Source organism: Oncorhynchus nerka, linkage group LG20, assembly GCF_034236695.1.
Source record: "Oncorhynchus nerka isolate Pitt River linkage group LG20, Oner_Uvic_2.0, whole genome shotgun sequence".
Classification (NCBI taxonomy): domain Eukaryota; kingdom Metazoa; phylum Chordata; class Actinopteri; order Salmoniformes; family Salmonidae; genus Oncorhynchus; species Oncorhynchus nerka.
This window is the reverse complement of record NC_088415.1, coordinates 54,156,958-54,177,365: the sequence shown is the minus strand read 5'-3', so window position 1 is coordinate 54,177,365 and position 20,408 is coordinate 54,156,958. Positions and strand designations below refer to the sequence as shown.

The 20,408-nt window shown below is 44.2% G+C and overlaps 1 pseudogene; it reads left to right on the top strand.

Moving 5' to 3' along the window:
- Positions 1-20,066, top strand: part of LOC115101546 (proteasome subunit beta type-5-like) — a 33,105-nt pseudogene extending 13,039 nt beyond the window's left edge.
- Positions 20,067-20,408: the final 342 nt, after the last annotated feature.

The following is a 20,408-nucleotide window of genomic DNA, read 5'->3' as shown; positions in this document are numbered from 1 at the left end:
GTGTGTAGATTGAGGGGAGGAAAAAAATCAATGTCATCCATTTTAGAATAAGGCTGTAACAAAACAAAATGTGGAAAAAGTGAAGGGGCACTGTAAACTTAAGATGGGATAGTGTATTGACGGCCAAATACTGCACTTTCAAACCAAACCGCATAGGATTCTGGAGTGAGTCAGGGGATTTGCTCAGATAGCTGGCACTACAGTAATGGCAAGCTGCTGCTCCCTTGTGTGTGACGCTGTGCGTCTGTTTTTGAAGCATGTTATTTTTTTCACTTTATTTTCCTCCTCGGAGCGGAGCCAGTGATGTGTTCTAGTGAGAAGGACAGACAGACATATTCAGACAGACAGAAACTGCTCATCTGTGATGCCAGCCCCTGCTCTTCTGAAGGCTGTCACTCTGACGCTCCTCAGCGTTGACGTGAAAAAGAGCTTAACCACCTGCCACCTGGCTGGTGGAGTGGAAGGCGAGGCGTTACGCCGGAACGTTCCGTTGCGCACAGCCCGCTGCCTTACTGCAGGTTTCTGTTGGCTCATGAACTTAAATTATTTTGTTCTGCCACGACAAGTGTCACCCTCATCTCCCCTCCTTATCTTCTATGCCGCTTCTCAGGGAGGCACTCTCTCTCCCTCTCTTTTTTTCATCCGATCCTGCTTTCTCTATATAGATTCCAGGTGTGATGTGAAAAAGTGTTGATGCTTTTATCCCTGCCTGGCCCAAAGAGCTGTCCTCCTCCTTCCTGTGTGCCTCTTAGCATAAGTGGTTGATTTGAGAAAAGTCTCCCCTATTACATTTTTAACAAGTCCTTCTCAGTCTTCAGAGTCGTGGCTCAAAAAATGACAAATTATGCTGGCGAAAAAGGTAGGAGCTCAGTGATTATCAGAGGGAGGAAAGGGCAATTTGCCAGTTGAAAGCAAATGTGACTTCCTAGAGCAGTTTCTTAAAGAACAGTTCTCCAATTGACTGGCCTTAACTGGCCTGGGAACTGTGCTCTGACCTGCCAGGAGGATTTGTATGAGAGATGTAAATCAAATCAAATTTTATTGGTCACATACACATGGTTAGCAGATGTTAATGCGAGTGTAGCGAAATGCTTGTGCTTCTAGTTCCGATCGTGCAGTGATATCTAACAAGTAATCTAACAATTTCACAACAACTACCTTATACACACAAGTGTAAAATAATGAATAAGAATATGTACATATAAATATAAGGATGAGCGATGGCCGTAGATGGTATAGTATATACATATGAGATGAGTAATGAAGGTATGTAAACATCATATAAAGTGGCATTGTTTAACGTGACTAGTGATACATTTATTACATCCAATTTTTTATTATTAAAGTGGCTAGAAATTTGAGTCAGTATGTTGGCAGCAGCCACTCAATGTTAGTGATGGAGTGTGATTGCGTCGTCTGTTGAGGCGTCATATTAGCCAAAGTCACAGAACAGCACATGATCCATACAGAAATTCCGCTACTGATCTGTTCAGTCATTGGGCATCTTTTAGTTCATTATCATTAGATGTGCTTGCTGAAGGCAAAGCACAACTCTAGATTTCTCAAATAGTCTTATTATAGAGCTTCAATGATTTTAAACTATTAACACGAAACCAACTTCCAAATGTCCAGACTGCCCCAGTTCGGATAGCTTGAGAAAATATTTTTGAAGATTTCAAACTTTAAGCTATCAACTCCAAACCAACGTTGAGATGATCCAGCCTGCCCCTACTTAGATTTCTATGTATGCTTTTGAACTTTAACGATTTTACATTTGCAAAAATGAACATGTTTAAAAAATACAGATATATATATATATATATATACACACTACCGGTCAAGTTTTAGAACACCTTCTCATTCAAGGGTTTTTCTTTATTTTACTATTTTCTACATTGTAGAATAATAGTGAAGACATCAAAACTATGAAATAACACATACACCAGAAAAGTGTTAAACAAATCAAAATATATTTTTTTATATTTGAGATTTCTTCAAATAGCCATCCTTTGCATTGATGACAGTTTTGCACACTCTTACCATTCTCTTAGCCAACTTTGAGGTAGTCACCTGGAATACATTTCAATTAACAGGTGTGCCTTGTTAAAAGTTCATTTGTGGAATTTCTTTCCTTCTTAATGCGTTTGAGGCAATCAGTTGTGTTGTGACAAGGTAGGGGGGTATTCAGAATATAGCCCTATTTGGTAAAATACCAAATCCATTTTATGGCAAGAACAACTCAAAGAAGCAAAGAGAAACAACAGTCATCATTACTTTAAGACATGAAGGCCTAGTCAATACGGAAAATGTGCAGTCGCAAAAAACATAAAGCACTATGATGAAACTTGCTCTCACGAGGACCGCCACAAGAATGGAAGACCCAGAATTACCTCTGCTGCAGAGGATAAGTTCATTAGAGTTACTAGCATCAGAAATTGCAGCCCATATAAATGCTTCACAAAGTTCAAGTAACAGACATCTTAACATCAACTGTTCAGAGGAGAATCAGGCCTTCATGGCCAAATTGCTGCAAAAAAAAAAACTACTCAAGGACACCAATAAGAAGTTTCTTGCTTGGGCCAAGAAACACGAGCAATGAACATTAGACCAGGGGAAATTTGTCCTTTGGTCTGATGAGTCCAAATGTGATATTTTTGCTTCCAACCACCGTATCTTTGTGAGACACGGTGTGGGTGAACGGATGATCTCTGCATGTGTATTTCCCACTGTAAAGCATGGAGGATGTGTTATGGTGTTGGGGTGCTTTGCTGGTGACACTGTGATTTATTTAGAACTCAAGACACACTTAACCAGCATGGCTACCACAGCATTCTGCAGCGATACGCCATCCCATTTTGTTTGTGTTTAGTGAGACTATCATTTGTTTTTCAACTGGACAATGACCCCCTGACCTCAACCAAATTGAGATGGTTTTGGATGAGTCAGAGGAAAAGCAGCCAACAAGTGCTCAGCATATGTGGGAACTCCTTCAGACTGTTGGAAAAGCATTCCAGGTGAAGCTGGTTGAGAGAATGCCAAGAGTGGGCAAAGCTGTCATCAAGGCAAAGGGTGGCTATTTGAAGAATCTCAAATATCAAATAAGTTTAACACTTTTCTGGTTACTACATTATTCCATATGTGTTATTTCATAGTTTGGATGTCTTCACAATTATTCTACAATGTAGAAAATAGTACAAATAAAGAAACCCTTGAATGAGTAGCTTTTCTAAAAGTTTTGACCGGTAGTATATTTAACAGGGAAGATATATTGACACCTAAGTCTCTTATCCAAATGTGCCCTGTATAATGCAATATATATATGTCACGTCCTGACCTCAGTTCCTTTTGTATGTTTCTATTTTAGGTTGGTCAGGGCGTGAGTTGGGGTGGGCATTCAATGTTTTTGTTCTATGTTTGGTATTTCTATGTGTTTGGCCTGGTATGGTTCCCAATCAGAGGCAGCTGTCAATTGTTGTCTCTGATTGAGAACCATACTTAGGTAGCCTGTTTTCCCACTCTTGGTTGTGGGTGGTTAGTTTCTGTTTAGTGTATATCACCTTACAGAACTGTTTCGTTTCTTCTATTTCACTTTGTTATTTTGTTTTGTGCGTTCAGTCAATAAATTATGATGGACACTTACCACGCTGCATATTGGTCCAATCCTTCTTACTCTTCCTCAGACGAAGAGGAGATTGGTTACAGAACCACCCACCACAACCGGACCAAGCAGCGTGATAACCAGGAGCAGAGGGTTCTTGACTCCTGGACTTGGGAGGAGATTTTGGACGGTAGGGGACCCTGGGCACAGGCTGGGGAATATCGCCGCCCCCGGGAAGAGCTGGAGGCAGCCAAAGCCGAGCGGCGGCATTATGAGGAGTTAGCACAGCAGCGCAACAGGGACTGTATGCCGAGGCACACGGTGTCCCCAGTGCGCATAGCCCGGTGCGCAGCGCCTCGTATCGGCAGGGCTAGAGTGGGCATCGAGCCAGGAGAGAGCCAGGAGAAAGCCCTACGCATGGCGTCCCCGGTTCGCCAGCACAGCCCAGTGCGGTCTGTTCCACCCTGCCGCACTTGCTGGGCTACGGGGAGTATCCAGCCAGGACAGGTTGTGCAGGCTCGGTGCTCGAGCACGCACCAGGCCTCCTGTGGCAGCCCCACGCACCAGGCTGTCTCTCTGTCTCCTCCTGTCCAGGTGCTATATCTCACACACACTTTCACACATTAAAATCCAACAATACAGTCATGGTAAGCACAAATTGTCACACCCTGATCTGTTTCAACTGTCAAAACTGTTCGCTGCTCTGGCCCCCCAATGGTGGAACAAACTCCCTCACGACGCCAGGACAGCGGAGTCAATCACCACCTTCCGGAGACACCTGAAACCCCACCTCTTTCAGGAATACCTAGGATAGGATAAAGTAATCCTTCTCACCCCCCTTAAAATATTTAGATGCACTATTGTAAAGTGGCTGTTCCACTGGATGTCTTAAGGTGAACGCACCAATTTGTAAGTCGCTCTGGATAAGAGCGTCTGCTAAATGACTTAAATGTAATGTAATGTAATGTAATGTCTTTGTGATTGTCTCCACCCCCCTCCAGGTGTCACCCATCTTCCCCATTATCCCCTGTGTTTGTTTGTCTGTTGCCAGTTTGTTTTGTTCGTAAAACCGACCAGCGTTTGTTTCCCTACTCCTGCCTGTTTCTTGCTCATGTTTTCTAGTCTTTCCTGGTTTTGACCGTTCTGCCTGCCCTGACCCTGAAACTGCCTGCTGTTTTGTACCTTACCCCACCTTACTGGATTATTGACTCCTGTCTGCCCTGACCCTGAGACTGCCTAAAGTCCTGTACCTTACCCCACCTTACTGGATTATTGACGCCTGTCTGCCCTGACCCTGAGACTGCCTAAAGTCCTGTACCTTACCCCACCTTACTGGATTATTGACCCCTGTCTGCCCTGACCCTGAGACTGCCTAAAGTCCTGTACTTTACCCCACCTTACTGGATTATTGACGCCTGTCTGCCCTGACCCTGAGACTGCCTAAAGTCCTGTACCTTACCCCACCTTACTGGATTATTGACCCCTGTCTGCCCTGACCCTGCCTAAAGTCCTGTACCTTACTGGAATATTGACCCCTGTCTGCCCTGACCCTGAGACTGCCTAAAATCCTGTACCTTACCCCACCTTACTGGATTATTGACCCCTGTCTGCCCTGACCCTGAGACTGCCTAAAGTCCTGTACCTTACCCCACCTTACTGGATTATTGACCCCTGTCTCCCCTGACCCTGAGACTGCCTAAAGTCCTGTACCTTACCCCACCTTACTGGATTATTGACGCCTGCCTGCCCTGACCCTGAGACTGCCTAAAGTCCTGTACCTTACCCCACCTTACTGGATTATTGACCCCTGTCTGCCCTGACCCTGAGACTGCCTAAAGTCCTGTACCTTACCCCACCTTACTGGATTATTGACCCCTGTCTGCCCTGACCCTGAGACTGCCTAAAGTCCTGTACCTTACCCCACCTTACTGGATTATTGACCCCTGTCTGCCCTGACCCTGAGACTGCCTAAAGTCCTGTACCTTACCCCACTTTACTGGATTATTGACCCCTGCCTAAAGTCCTACTGGATTATTGACCCCCTGAGAGACTGCCTAAAGTCCTGTACCTTACCCCACCTTACTGGATTATTGACCCTGTCTGCCCTGACCCTGAGACTGCCTAAAGTCCTGTACCTTACCCCACCTTACTGGATTATTGACCCTGTCTGCCCTGACCCTGAGACCCTAAAGTCCTGTGACCCTGAGACTGCTGCCCTGACCCTGAGACTGCCTCCTGTACCTTACCCCACCTTACTGGATTATTGACCCCTGTGAGACTGCCCCTGACCCCCACCTTACTGAGATTGACGCCTGCCTAAGACTGCCTAAAGTCCTGTACCTTACCCCACCTTACTGGATTATTGACCCCTGTCTGCCCTGACCCTGAGAATGCCTAAAGTCCTGTACCTTACCCCACCTTACTGGATTATTGACCCCTGTCTGCCCTGACCCTGAGACTGCCTAAAGTCCTGTACTTTACTGGAATATTGACACCTGTCTGCCCTGACCCTGAGACTGCCTAAAGTCCTGTACCTTACTGGAATATTGACCCCTGTCTGCCCTGACCCTGAGACTGCCTAAAGTCCTGTACCTTACTGGAATATTGACCCCTGTCTGCCCTGACCCTGAGACTGCCTGCCGTTCTGGACCTTTTACACCTTCTCTGTATTATTGACCCCTGTCTGCCTTGACCTGTCATTTGCCTGCCACTGTTGTAATAAACTTTTGTAACCTCGACACAGTGTGCATCTGGGTGTTACCTAAACATAAAACATCACAAATCACCCACACAGTTACATTCCTCCAAAAATAAGTTACCAATAAATACTTTAAATTGCCCGAACGGTACCAGAACATCATGTATTTAGAATTTTGTTCAGGAACACGGTGCATGAAACTAAAAGCAGATTTGCGTAGTGTTGTCTGTAATAAAGCTCTTTTTTGAGGAAACTCATTCTGATTGGCTGGGCCTGGCTCCCAAGGCCCAGCCTTGACTGCGCCCCTGCCCAGTCAAGTGTAATCCATAGATTAGGGCCTAATTTATTTATTTCAATTGACTAGACTCCCAGTCCCTGCCACCGAAAAACATCCCCACAGCATGATGCTGCCACCACCATGCTTCATCATAGGGATGGTGCCAGGTTTCCTCCAGACATGACGCTTGGCATTCAGGCCAAAGAGTTCAATCTTGGATTCATCAGACCAGAGAATCTTATTTCTCATGGTCTGAGAGTCCTTTAGGTGCCTTTTGGCAAATACCAAGCGAGCTGTTTTGCCTTTTTACTGAAGAGTGGCTTCCGTCTGGCCACTTTACCATAAAGGCCTGATTCTGCTTATTGTTCTCCCATCAAATCAAATCAAATCAAATGTATTTATATAGCCCTTCGTACATCAGCTGATATCTCAAAGTGCTGTACAGAAACCCAGCCTAAAACCCCAAACAGCAAACAATGCAGGTGTAAAAGCACCCATCTCCACAGAGGAACTCTAGAGCTTTGTCAGAGTCACCAAAGCCCTTCTACCCCGACTGCTCAGAGGCATATGGTTTGAGTCTTTGATATTTATTGTAATCCAAAAGGTTAAAACCAGTTCAGAGTCCAGGAGGTACAGAGTGGCTGGCAGGCTCAAGGTCAAGGCATGCAGGTGGGTACAGAGTCCAGAAATAGGCAAGGGTCAAAACCGAAGGACTAGCAAAAAGAGAATAGCAAAAGCAGGAACACGTGAAAAACATGCTGGTTGACTTGAACATACAAGACGAACTGGCACAGAGAGACAGGAAACACAGGGATAAATACACTGGGGAAAATAAGCGACACCTGGAGGGGGTGGAGACAATCACAAGGACAGGTGAAACAGATCAGGGCATGACACTTGGTTGTTCCAAACTTCTTCCATTTTAAGAATGATGGAGACCACTGTGTTCTTGGGGGCCACCAATACTGCAGAATTGTTTTTGTGGTACCCTTCCCCAGATCTGTCCGTCGACACAATCCTGTCTCGGCACTCTCTGGACAGTTCCTTCGACCCAATGGCTTGGTTTTTGCTCTGACATGCTCTGTCAACTGTGGGACCTTATATAGACAGGTGTGTGGTGGCTGGTGTGTTTACGGACATATTCAATCAATCCTTATCCCAGTCTGCTGTTCCCACATGCTTCAAGAGGGCCACCATGGTTCCTGTTTCCAAGAAAGCTAAGGTAACTGACCTAAACGACTACTGCCCCGTAGCACTCACTTCCGTCATCATGAAGTGCTTTGAGAGACTAGTCAAGGACCATATCACCTCCACCCTACCTGACAGCCTAGACCCACTCCAATTTGCTTACCGCCCCAATAGGTCCACAGACGACGCAATCATAACCACACTGCACACTGCCCTAACCCATTTGGACAAGAGGAATACCTATGTGAGAATGCTGTTCATCGACTATAGCTCAGCATTTAACACCATAGTACCCTCCAAACTCATCATCAAGCTCTAGACCCTGGGTCTTGACCCCGCCCTGTGCAACTGGGTACTGGACTTCCTGACGGGCCGCCCCCAGGTGGTGAGGGTAGGCAACAACATCTCCACCCCGCTGATCCTCAACACTGGGGCCCCACAAGGGTGCGTTCTGAGCCCTCTCCTGTACTCCCTGTTCACCCACGACTGCGTGGCCATGCATGCCTCCAACTCAATCATCAAGTTTGCGGACGACACTACAGTGGTAGGCTTGATTACCAACAAAGACGAGACGGTCTACAGGGAGGAGGTGAGGGCCCTCGGAGTGTGGTGTCAGGAAAATAACCTCACACTCAACGTCAACAAAACAAAGGTGATTGTGGACTTCAGGAAACAGCAGAAGGAGCACCTCCCTATCCACATCGACGAGACAGTAGTAGAGGGTAGTAAGTTTTAAGTTCCTCGGCGTACACATCACGGACAAACTGAATTGGTCCACCCACACAGACAGCGTTGTGAAGAAGGCGCTGCCGCGCCTCTTCAACCTCAGGAGGCTGAAGAAATTTGGCTTATCACCAAAAGCACTCACAAACTTCTACAGATGCACGATCGAGAGCATCCTGTCGGGCTGTATCCCCGCCTGGTACGGCAACTGTTCGGCCCACAACCGTAAGGCTCTCCAGAGGGTAGTGAGGTCTGCACAACGCATCACCGGGGGCAAACTACCTGCCCTCCAGGACACCTACACCACCCGATGTCACAGGAAGGCCATAAAGATCATCAAGGACAACAACCACCCCGAGCCACTGCCTATTCATCCCGCTATCATCCAGAAGGCGAGGTCAGTACAGGTGCATCAAAGCAGGGGCCGAGAGACTGAAAAACAACTTCTATCTCAAGGCCATCAGACTGTTAAACAGCCACCACTAACATTGAGTGGCTACTGCCAACATACTGACTCAACTCCAGCCACTTTAATAATGGAAATTGATGAGAATTGATGTAAAAATGTATCACTAGCCACTTTAAACAATGCCACTTAATATAATGTTTACATACCATACATTACTCATCTCATATGTATATGTAGATACTGTACTCTATATCATCTACTGCATCTTGCCATCTTTATATAATACATGTATCACTAGACACTTTAAACTATGCCACTTTATGTTTATATACCCTACATTACTCATCTCATATGTATATACTGTACTCTGTACCATCTACTGCATCTTGCCTATGCCGTTCTGTACCATCACTCATTCATATATCTTTATGTACATATTCTTTATCCCTTTACACTTGTGTGTATAAGGTAGTAGTTGTGGAACAGGATGCACCTGAGCTCAATTTCGAGTCTCATAGCAAAGGGTCTGAATACTTACAGTACCCGTCAAAAGTTTGGAAACACCTACTCATTCAAGGGTTTTTCTTAATTGTTAGTATTTTCTACATTAAAAAATAATAGTGAAGACATCAAAACTATGAAATGTCACATAATGGAATCATGTAGTAAACAAAAAAGTATTCAACAAATTCAAATATATTTTAGATTCTTCAAATTAGCCACCCCTTGCCTACATAAAGTAGCATAAAATAACCCACCAACCTGAACTGTTGAAGGAAGACACCAAACCAATGTTCAAATGTTCAGGCTATCCTGACTTCTCATTGTTAAATGTTTATCAAATCTAACTATATACATTTGCATTATCAGCATAAAATTGTCACACCCTGATCTGTTTTCACCTGTCCTTGTGCTTGTCTCTACCCCCTCCAGGTGCCACCCATCTTCCCCATTATCCCCTGGGTATTTAAAGCTATGTTTTCTGTCAGGCCTGTGCCAGTTTGTCATGTATGTTCCAAGTCAACCAGTGTGTTTTTCCCGTGCGCCTGCCTTTTCTATTCTCTTTTGCTATTCCTCCCGGTTTTGACCCTTGCCTGTTTTCTGGACTCTGTACCCACCTGCCTGACCATTTTGCCTGCCCTGACCTTGAGCCCGTCTTCCACACAGTACCTCCTGGACTCTGAACCGTTTTTGACCTTTTGCCTGTCCACGACCATTCTCTTGCCTACCCCTTTTGGATTATTAATAAATATCAAAGACTCAAACCATCTTCCTCCCGTGTCTGCATCTGGGCCTCGCCTTGTGCCCTTTTAAAAATAACCCACCAACAGCTGTTGAACCGTTCAAGCTCGAGACACCAAACCAACTTTGACATGTTAAGGCTATCCAATCAATCAGCCAATTAATCAATACATGTTTAAATCTACCTACTTTTTTCCAACTATAACCAGACACTACCACTACTATACAATCTAGCAAGCACACCATATTTTCTTCAAGAAATGTACTTTTCTAGTAAAAAAATGGCTCTCAAAAATGTTGAAATTTGATGTACATCTATGCATTAATGAATGAAACATAAAACCTAACTACATAATGACAATGTATTTGAATGGTACATCTCTATTGATTAACTGGGTAAATCAAGATGTAGTCTAGGCCTATTCACATTACAGGTGAATTAATGCATACTCCTATTGAATATGTTTATGCATTGAGTTGAACTTGTTTTGGTTGATTTCACGGATCTACAGATGATAAACAATCTATTTCCCAGTGTTTTCCACCAGCGCCGGTTACACACATTTTCTTCCGGGTACTTTTCCCATTTAAATTAACTTGGACACTTTTTAACAATTCGCAAGTCAGAAAAAAAATCAGCTGTGCACTCTCTCGCTACAACGAACGATATAAATGATCTATGCTACTTTTGAATTACGGAAGACCTCTCCCGCTAGAACGAACGATAGGCATATGCATCTTCTAGCTATCTATTGATAGGACAGGCACCTGTCAGTCTGCTGTCTGTTCCGCCTTCCGGTACTTCGTGTGTGTTGTGTACAGTGTGGTTGCAGGCTAATTTATTTTCACGTAGGAAGAGAGCATGAAGCTCCTTCATCGTCCGTGAGTCAATTTGCACGTCCCGTATAATGTGGTAACCACGAGTCGAAATCCGCTAGGCCTATTGTTTTCTGGCACCATTTATTCATTTTAGCGTGTTTCATATTCAGCCACGAAGCGCTGGCGTATAGGCTTACTGTGATTTGATTGACGAACAGGAAGCTTGACTCGTTTCTAAATGGTGTCGAATTGACTGAATAAAGTCAATTTCATATCGTCGCCATTCATACATCATACAACGTAGTTATATGTCAATGGTATTGCATCGCGACAAGTCAACTAAAGAGCTAGTTAGTATTTTCGGTATGAAGTCAATCATGACTTGCCAGACAATGACGTTAAAGTGAGTGACTCGTCAGTAGCCTACCGAATCGCATTTGTAAGAGCCGGTCATTTGGCTCCCTAATTTGCATACTAGTACGCTTTTGGGCGATTATCTGCAGATACATTATGAAAACGTTCAATGAAGATAGTGAATCATCCTCACTGCAGGAACAATAGTTAGGCTGGTGGAGCGATATCCCCACTCTGGTCGAAAATATGATAAAAGAAAATGGTTTTAAAAGCTAATAATACTATATGGTATTCTAAGATATTGATATAGGTCTACTAATTGAATCAAAGAGTTGACAATGGAGTAGTAAACTGCTGCTTTCTGTGTAGCAAAGCCCATGATTAACACTTGCATCATTCCTCAATCATACCTGTAGTGCAGATAGCTGACAAAATGCCTCTTAAAAGGAACCTTGAAGCCTGTGGAAGTTAGCAGACTCTTTCTTACAAGGTTCTTTATGAAGAAATCTGTGGGTTAGTTAAACACATTTTCATTTTTTTTTTTAAATGACACTGCAATTCACAAAGTTGCAGACACATGTTGAAATTATTTCACTAATTTAACTGACATGCATTTATCTCTTAACACATATGGGCCCAAAACATAATTGAGCATCTGTTTTATTTTAGTCCCATTTTTCCATTTGATAAAGTTTTAATAAAACACTTAATTTGAAGAACAAACATACTGTAATTGTGGCAATTCATATCTTGCAGTAAAATTCTTTAACCTCAACAGAAGACAGGTTAAATGTAAAAAAAAGTTTTAATGTTCTCTTAGAAAATAGCTATGATCATATAGGCCTAGATGATATCCCCTAAAATGAACAATCATTTAAAATTGGAAACATGATACCGCAACGCATTTTTTTTAATCTGGGAGGGAAACTCAATCATTTCAGTGTGTTTCAGATGGAATCAAGGCAGTAGAAAGTAGAGGACACTAAAATAAAGCTGGTTTGGCCCCAAAAAAAACATTTTAAGTTGTAATTTTTCAGAGGGTGGTTACGGGTACAAAAACAATCATATAAATGCAGACAAAGATAACCCATCCACCCACCCGCTTCCCAACAATGTTCTCTCTAAGCTGCGCATGTGCAGCCCATGCAGAGAAGCAGCAGATTGAACTTCACTCAACTTTCTTCAGAAAAGTTTTCTCCTTTAGTTAACACTATCAACGTTTCGCACTACTGTGGGAATTGTGCTCAAAGAAAAACAGTATTTCAATGTAACATACCGAAACAAAACAAACTATGCAAGATTTAGTATGCAAAACTAACTGCGAGAGATTTTCTTGTAGGTAGAGCGTATTGGAGTAGGATTCTATTGTTTTGACAGGCATGACTCAGACCGGTGCACCATAACAATCAGAGCTGCATTTAGCCAATGTGCCATATATGGATCTGTGCCATTCACTTTGAACTGGACTGTGTTTTTATAGCAAGAGTGGTTGTGAGTAGATGTGTTTGTTTTGATATCAAAGTGAGAGCTGCATGTAGCCACCTGTGCACATTTGTTCATATTCTTTGCTAGTTAGTGAGTTATTAGCCTACTTATTTCTAGTCAACAATTGGGGAGTGATTGATTCCTAAAAGAGCACAAAATGTGTGCATTTCAATCGATCTTTGAAAAGCAAGTCAGGTAAACAGCTTTTTTATGTCTTAAAGGGGCAGTGTTGTATTTTGAGACAGTCTTGAGTAAGCTAAGTAGACAATAGGCAAAGGGTAGTGTAATTTGTCTGTTTCTCTAATAATGGTATGAGAATAATCATCCTAACCAACTTGCCCTCTAAATACACCTCTGCTGTCTTCAACCAAGATCTCAGCGATCACTGCCTCATTGCCTGCATCCGTAATGGGTCAGCGGTCAAACGACCTCCACTCATCACTGTCAAACGCTCCCTGAAACACTTCAGCGAGCAGGCCTTTATAATCGACCTGGCCGGGGTATCCTGGAAGGAGAGGATGCCTGTTTAAAAAAAAAAAGCCTTCTTAACCATCTTAAATAAGCATGCCCCATTCAAGAAATTTAGAACCAGGAACAGATATAGCCCTTGGTTCTCCCCAGACCTGACTGCCCTTAACCAACACAAAAACATCCTATGGCGTTCTGCATTAGCATCGAACAGCCCCCGTGATATGCAGCTGTTCAGGGAAGCTAGAAACCATTATACACAGGCAGTTAGAAAAGCCAAGGCTAGCTTTTTCAAGCAGAAATTTTCTTCCTGCAACACTAACACAAAAACGTTCTGGGACACTGTAAAGTCCATGGAGAATAAGAACAACTCCTCCCAGCTGTCCACTGCACTGAAGATAGGAAACACTGTCACCACTGATAAATCCACTATAATTGAGAATTTCAATAAGCATTTTTCTACGGCTGGCCATGCTTTCCACCTGGCTACTCATACCCCGGTCAACAGCACTGCACCCCCCACAGCAACTCGCCCAAGCCTTCCCCATTTCTCCTTCTCCCAAATCCAGTCAGCTGATGATCTGAATGAGCTGTAAAATCTGGACCCCTACAAATCAGCCGGGCTAGACAATCTGGACCCTTTCTTTCTAAAATTATCTGCCCAAAATTGTTGCCACCCCTATTACTAGCCTGTTCAACCTCTCTTTCGTGTCGTCTGAGATTCCCAAAGATTGGAAAGCAGCTGTGGTCATCCCCCTCTTCAAAGGGGGGACACTCTTGACCCAAACTGCTACAGACCTATATCTATCCTACCCTGCCTTTCTAAGGTCTTCGAAAGCCAAGTCAACAAACCGATTACCGACCATTTCGAATCTCACCATACCTTCTCTGCTATGCAATCTGGTTTCAGAGCTGGTCATGGGTGCACCTCAGCCACGCTCAAGGTCCTAAACGATATCTTAACCGCCATCGATAAGAAACATTACTGTGCAGCCGTATTCATTGATCTGGCCAAGGCTTTCGACTCTGTCAATCACCACATCCTCATCGGCAGACTCGACAGCCTTGGTTTCTCAAATGATTGCCTCGCCTGGTTCACCAACTACTTCTCTGATAGAGTGCAGTGTGTCAAATCGGACGGTCTGCTGTCCGGACCTCTGGCAGTCTCTATGGGGGTGCCACAGGGTTAAATTATTGGACCGACTCTCTTCTCTGTATACATCAATGATGTCGCTCTTGCTACTGGTGAGTCTCTGATCCACCTCTACGCAGACGACACCATTCTGTATACTTCTGGCCCTTCTTTGGACACTGTGTTAACAACCCTCCAGGCAAGCTTCAATGCCATACAACTCTCCTTCCGTGGCCTCCAATTGCTCTTAAATACAAGTAAAACTAAATGCATGCTCTTCAACCGATCGCTGCCTGCACCTGCCTGCCTGTCCAACATCACTACTCTGGACGGCTCTGACTTAGAATACGTGGACAACTACAAATACCTAGGTGTCTGGTTAGACTGTAAACTCTCCTTCCTAACCAACATCAAACATCTCCAATCCAAAGTTAAATCTAGAATTGGCTTCCTATTTCGCAACAAAGCATCCTTTACTCATGCTGCCAAACATACCCTTGTAAAACTGACCATCCTACCAATCCTCGACTTCGGCGATGTCACTTACAAAATAGCCTCCAATACCCTACTCAACAAATTGGATGCAGTCTATCACAGTGCAATTCGTTTTGTCACCAAAGCCACATATATTACCCACCATTGCGACCTGTACGCTCTCGTTGGCTGGTTCTCGCTTCATACTCGTCGCCAAACCCACTGGCTCCATGTCATCTACAAGACTCTGCTAGGTAAAGTCCCCCCTTATCTCAGCTCGCTGTTCACCATAGCATCACCCACCTGTAGCACGCAGTCCAGCAGGTATATCTCTCTGGTCACCCCCAAAACCAATTCTTTCTTTGGCCGCCTCTCCTTCCAGTTCTCTGCTGCCAATGACTGGAACAAACTACAAAAATCTCTGAAACTGGAAACACATCTCCCTCACTAGCTTTAAGCACCAACTGTCAGAGCAGCTCACAGATTACTGCACCTGTACATAGCCCACCTATAATTTAGCCCAAACAACTACCTCTTTCCCTACTGTATTTATTTTGCTCCTTTGCACCCCATTATTTCTATCTCTACTTTGCACATTCTTCCACTGCAAATCTACCATTCCAGTGTTTTACTTGCTATATTGTATTTACTTTGCCACCATGGCCTTTTTTTTGCCTTTACCTCCCTTATCTCACCTCATTTGCTCACATTGTATATAGACTTGTTTATACTGTATTATTGACTGTATGTTTGTTTTACTCCATGTGTAACTCTGTGTCGTTGTATGTGTCGAACTGCTTTGCTTTATCTTGGCCAGGTCGCAATTGTAAATGAGAACTTGTTCTCAACTTGCCTACCTGGTTAAATAAAGGTGAAATAAAAAAATATAAAATTAAATTAAAATAATTATGCATTTTATTTTGTAAAGTGGTTTCTTGCATCAAATCCAACATTTTCAGTCACCTTGTCTGAAGGACAAGTGGATAACCAGGTTAATGTCAAGCCTGGCATGTTCTTTTCTTCTCTAAAGTCTCATGAAATGTAGGCTTACATTGAACACCACACATTGGCTGCTATTGACAGAACTAGTACCAAACCGTTGTTCTAGTTTCGGTGTACAGTGCAACACTAGCCTGTGTGTGCGATCCACAATTCTCACAGGTTCACGTTGTGATGGTATTGAGATAAACAGGCCTTTCCCTTCCTGATTCATCATCTGTAGGTTGGCTCTCGGTTGGAGGAACACAACGCAGGCTGGTGGTGCCAGTCACTCTGCCACTGCGTCACAATGATCAAGCCCTCCGTGAGTCAGGTTGGGGAACCAACTGTCTCACAAGTCATCCTTGCAGATACACCAGCCTCCATTATGACTGTGTGTGTGCATGCTTGTGTAATACTTGTTAGAACCAAGTATTTCGTTTATTTGTTATAATTACTTGGTAATGTATAAGTGAATAGGTTGGTTTACTTTTAAGTTTACGTTTTTACCAATAAGGTCATTTGTTAAGCTGTGGCCAATGGGAGAGTTGACCTGGTTAACGGGAGGCCTGGGGGGGAAAAGAAAGGGAGAGAGAAGTTGAGAAAAGGATGGACATTACATTATGACCCTTGGTGAAGAAAAATAATAAAAGAAGACGATAAAAATAGAACCAAACCCATACCTACCGAGTTTTGAAGGGAAATACCGATTTTATTTTATAAGAGAGTTGTTATAATTTTGTTAAGAAATACTTAGTAAAGACTGAAGCTACCGTCTCATCGTGGAGGTATTTGACAGCCTTGAGGTTAGCCTAGAATCGTGTCAAACCCGAGAGAGAATTGCTTGGGAAAGATTAACGAGTTCATGTGCCCATGGGATATCGGTTACTGCTAAAGAGTACTGTCTGCATTGATAGCTTTGCTTGCTGTGGATCTTGTGAGGAAATCTGCACAGAACGGCCACACTTCGCTGAGGGAATATCTACGAGTCGTGAGTAACCACAACGGTGGGGTGCTTCTGGACTGTATGTGTGTCGTCATTTTTTTTTATATAGCTCCAACGCGCGCTAGCGAAGTTAAGCAAGCTTGAAATAATTTGGACATGGGTTGTGCACGACTCATTGGGGTTTATTATTTTTTATTTATTCTGATGTGGTGCATTGAAAATGTAATAATACACATCTTGAACCTTATGTACGTGGCCTTGGTGGAGTCATTTACTGTTTCAATTTCTTTCAATGCATGGGAAAGTATATCCTTATACAATAACAAAAATCTATAATCATTCCATTTGAAGTTAATACCCTAGTTGTCATCACCCTAGATAGTTTACAATGGGGATACTTATTTGAGATAAGTTAAGTTAATATCGTAAGTTAATATCGTGAGAGTCAAATTCGAGCCTGGTGAGAGGGTTACACTTGCATTATCAAGTGTAGTTTATGTGAGTGTGGCGAGTGTAAATATGAATATAGTTGTTATTGTGTGGATGTTGTTCTTTGGCCGTCTCTTTCTCTGTCTTTCCTCTGAGTTCCGAGGTCAGGTCACCTGCTTGGACCAGGTACGGGTCGATAATTAATTTGGATGTGTTGGGAGGGATCAATAAGGCCTGGAGCAGTTCCCCGGGAAGGGAGGGAGGACAGACAGGCAGTGTGTCGGGGTGCGCCTCATCAGCAGGTTTCGTTGGGCTTGGTTTACTCGGAGAGGATGCAGCTGTTCACATTCTCTCTGGAGGGCACCGCACAGCACTGTGTGTGTGGATCTATTATGTGTGTGTACACCTTCTCAATTTCCCTGACAAAGTTCAAATCAAATTTTATTTGTCACATACACATGGTTAGCAGATGTTAGTGTGAGTGTAGCGAAATGCTTTGTGCTTCTAGTTCCGACAATGCAGTAATAACCAACAAGTAATCTAGCTAACAATTCCAAAACTACTACCTTATAGACACAAGTGTAAGGGGATAAAGAATATGTACATAAAGATATATGAATGATTGATGGTACAGAGCGGCATAGGCAAGATACAGTAGATGGGATTGAGTGCAGTATATACATATGAGATGAATATGTAAACAAAGTGGCATAGTTAAAGTGGCTAGTGATACATGTATTACATAAGGATGCAGTAGATGATATAGAGTACAGTATATACGTATACATATGAGATGAATAATGTAGGGAACATTATATTAGGTAGCATTGTTTAAAGTGGCTAGTGATATATTTAACATTTCCCATCAATTCCCATTATTAAAGTGGCTGGAGTTGACTCAGTGTGTTGGCAGCAGCCACTCAATGTTAGTGGTGGCTGTTTAACAGTCTGATGGCCTTGAGATAGAAGCTGTTTTTCAGTCTCTCGGTCCCAGCTTTGATGCACCTGTACTGACCTCGCCTTCTGGATGATAGCGGGGTGAACAGGCAGTGGCTCGGGTGGTTGCTGTCCTTGATGATCTTTATGGCCTTCCTGTGACATCGGGTGGTGTAGATGTCCTGGAGGGCAGGTGGTTTGTCCCCGGTGATGCGTTGTGCAGACCTCACTACCCCCTGGAGAGCCTTACGGTTGTGGGCGGAGCAGTTGCTGTACCAGGCGTGGATACAGCCCGACAGGATGCTCTCGATTGTGCATCTGTAGAAGTTAGTGAGTGCTTTTGGTGATAAGCCAAATTTCTTCAGCCTCCTGAGGTTGAAGAGGCGCTGCTGCGCCTTCTTCACGATGCTGTCTGTGTGGGTGGACCAATTCAGTTTGTCTGTGATGTGTACGCCGAGGAACTTAAAACTTACTACCCTCTCCACTACTGTTCCATCGATGTGGATAGGGTGGTGTTCCCTCTGCTGTTTCCTGAAGTCCACAATCATCTCCTTAGTTTTGTTGACGTTGAGTGTGAGGTTATTTTCCTGACACCACACTCCGAGGGCCCTCACCTCCTCCCTGTAGGCTGTCTCGTCGTTGTTGGTAATCAAGCCTACCACTGTTGTGTCGTCCGCAAACTTGATGATTGAGTTGGAGGCGTGCGTGGCCACGCAGTCGTGGGTGAACAGGGAGTACAGGAGAGGGCTCAGAACGCACCCTTGTGGGGCCCCAGTGTTGAGGATCAGCGGGGTGGAGATGTTGTTGCCTACCCTCACCACCTGGGGGCGGCCCGTCAGGAAGTCCAGTACCCAGTTGCACAGGGCGGGGTCGAGACCCAGGGTCTCGAGCTTGATGACGAGCTTGGAGGGCACTATGGTGTTAAATGCCGAGCTGTAGTCGATGAACAGCATTCTCACATAGGTATTCCTCTTGTCCAGATGGGTTAGGGCAGTGTGCAGTGTGGTTGAGATTGCATCGTCTGTGGACCTATTTGGGCGGTAAGCAAATTGGAGTGGGTCTAGGGTGTCAGGTAGGGTGGAGGTGATATGGTCCTTGACTAGTCTCTCAAAGCACTTCATGATGACGGAAGTGAGTGCTACGGGGCGGTAGTCGTTTCGTTTAGCTCAGTTACCTTAGCTTTCTTGGGAACAGGAACAATGGTGGCCCTCTTGAAGCATGTGGGAACAACAGACTGGGATAGGGATTGATTGAATATGTTCGTAAACACACCAGCCAGCTGGTCTGCGCATGCTCTGAGGGCGCGGCTGGGGATGCCGTTTGGGCCTGCAGCCTTGCGAGGGTTGACACGTTTAAATGTTTTCCTCACGTCGGCTGCAGTGAAGGAGAGTCCGCATGTTTTAGTTGCGGGCAGTGTCAGTGGCACTTTATTGTCCTCAAAGCGGGCAAAAAAGTTATTTAGTCTGCCTGGGAGCAACACCTGAGTCAGAATTCATGAAGCCTGTGCAACGAACCTTGCTGCTTTCTTACCTTGCTATACTCCCCGCCCCTCCCTGAATGTCAGATGGTACAGACTGACTCCTGTCTCCTACCTCTTTAGGGCTGTACTACGTGGACTCCGAGGGGAACCGTGTGTGTGGGGACCTATTTGCGGTGGGCTCTGGCTCCATGTATGCGTATGGAGTGGTGGACAGCGGCGGAGACAGGGTCTGTAGAGGAGGCGTGCGAGTTGGGCCGCAGAGCCATCTACCAGGCCACATACCGAGACGCCTATAGCGGAGGACATGTCAATCCGAACCAGGAAGACGTATTGAAGCTGCACCACCAATACCAGGAACAGAACATATAGAGAGGGGAAGGAGGGATGGATTCATTTCACAAACAGTTTGCTGCAGTTCCCACACACAACGTGTTTCAGAAAGGGGGTGCCGTTTTCTAGTGAAGAGGCTGATGAGTCAAATCCCTCTTACTCGGCGTAGGAATAGTCTGCATCTCTTACAACGTTACAGATCTACCTTCTAACAAAAACTGGGAACCTTTGAAGTTTTTGTAAACAGGAAATGTGTTTTTATTTGATTTAGGTCCTCTTGTTTTTCCTCCTGTGTTTACTGTAGATGTGTATTTTATTCATACACACAACACATTCTCACTTCTGTCATTTGATCTTTTTCTTCTTTTCTCCATCCCTTGATATAGCTCCTTTCCCCATTTTCTGTTGGTATTTTGTCATCTGTTGAGATCCTGAGGTATTC